Below are 2,009 nucleotides of genomic sequence, written 5' to 3'. Positions count from 1 at the left end.
ATAAGAGTAGGAGATATGCTATTCTCTGAGACCTTATGTTTGAAAACTGCCTATTATTAGAGGGCATCATTAAGAAGTGTTCTTGTCTTTGTACTTCCTTTCCCTCTTGATGTATGCAGGATCAAATTAACTTTATTCCCTTCTTCATTCCCCATGGTATCGCTGTTTCCAGATTTTAGTTCTCAGTCTACTGTTTTTATTTCAGTCAGATGGTCTCTCTTGTGATCTTTGAGATAATAGGGATTGTCATACTATACCAGAAAGATTATTGGACTTCAAATCAAATATAAGTTTTAATTCAAGCTTCTTCACTTACTGTTTATCTCATCTAAGGCAAATCAGTTAACCTTTCTGGGTCTTAGTTTTCTCATATTTTACTTTATTTGTCTTTTATTATTTATTTTGTTTTATTTTATTTTTTATTTGAGAGAGAGAGAGGGAGAGAGATTGACAGATAATCTTAAGCAGGCTTCCCACTGAGTGCAGAGTGTGTTGTGAGGCTCAATCCCATGACCCTGGGATGATGACCTGAGCTAAAATCAACCGTTGGACACTCAACTGACTAAGCCACCCAGGCGTCCCAGTTTTCTCATATTTTAAGTTAAAATAGTGGTGATAATATCTACCTTGCATGGTTTTTTATGAACTCCATATCAGTTATTTGTAAAAAGGATCAAGGTTATTTTTCTTAAGTGGAAACTCTTTGAGGGCAGAGATTTTGCTTTATCTTTTTATAATAATGTGCCTAATAGACTGCATTGGTCTAGTATGTAGGAAATGAAAAAGATGAATGCATGTATTTATAAATTGATTTATAAATTTAAATGCTAACTAGTTAGACATTCTAAAACCTAGCTTTGTGCAGTGACAGTATCATAGCCCATGTGGCTTATCCGAGGTGCAATTATTGCTAATTAAAACTTACCTATTGCACTCAGTAGACATTTATGGAGTAGCTACTAGGTGCAATGCACTCAACTATGTATTGTAAATAATATAAGATTAGTAAATACTTCCTTTCAAGGATTCCACAGTCACAGAAATCACAGAACATTAGCACCTAAAGAGACCACAGAGACCTTCTAGCTCAATCCCTTCATTTTACAAACATGAGAAATGAGGAATAGGGAGGCTAAATCACTTCACAAGGTGAAAAAGCTATAAAGTAGGGAGTCCTCAACTTTAAACTGCAAAGTACACTGGAAAGAAAAGAATGTGTTCTAATAATTTAAGTACATGGCAGATTTGTGAAATTTGCTAGGACAGACACACAATGCCCTGCAATTTTGTAGGACTCTGTCTTTTATGATGAAAAGTACTCCTTGTTAAAGGTCATTCCAGATCACCATTTACTATGTGACTTATGAAAGTTGTATAAAGACTAAGTTTTTCCGTTTGTAAAAATGGCAGCATAATGAAGAAATTGCAATATTCTGTGAGTTCTAGACACAAAGCAAGCTTTTTATAGTGGTAATTGTTATTTTTGTGATGAAAGCATAATATTTCATAAATTTAAATGAAATAAAGAATTTAAACATAAGGTGTAATATTTCATAAACTCATAAATTAAAGAAGTAAAATTTAAACATAAGTTTAAACGTAAACATAAATTTTTAAAAGTTTAAAATAATAAAGAGATTTTATTGTGTAATAAGCTAAATGTACACATACACACATACACACACACCCTTAATATTAATTTCTTTCAAACTGAGAAAATTCCATTATGTGGACTGGTGTATTAGGGATTTGACAAACCTAATAGCAGTTGAGATACCCCTGCTCCGTAAGAGCTAGAAGGAACTATATCCATCACAGCGGAAAAACATAGGCCAGGGATCAAAAACTAGACCTCAACCTGGTAAGAAATATATTGGCAGAAGGAAGGGAGATTAAGGTTGAACTGTAGGATGGTTCATGTCCCCTCCTTTGCCAGAAGTCAGTCTAGTTCAGCGCATTCCCAAGATCAAGGACAAAACAATGAGCTGCTTAACAGTATAATAGAAAAA

At 33.8% G+C, this 2,009-nt stretch overlaps 1 pseudogene; it reads left to right on the top strand.

Annotated features, from left to right (window-relative positions):
• The first annotated feature begins 853 nt into the window (after positions 1-853).
• Positions 854-966, top strand: LOC115305782 (annotated as a pseudogene).
• Positions 967-2,009: the final 1,043 nt, after the last annotated feature.

Source organism: Suricata suricatta, chromosome 10 (assembly GCF_006229205.1).
Source record: "Suricata suricatta isolate VVHF042 chromosome 10, meerkat_22Aug2017_6uvM2_HiC, whole genome shotgun sequence".
NCBI classification, from domain to species: Eukaryota; Metazoa; Chordata; class Mammalia; order Carnivora; family Herpestidae; genus Suricata; species Suricata suricatta.
Note: the sequence above shows the minus strand (reverse complement) of the source record. Positions and strands in the feature narration are given on the sequence as shown.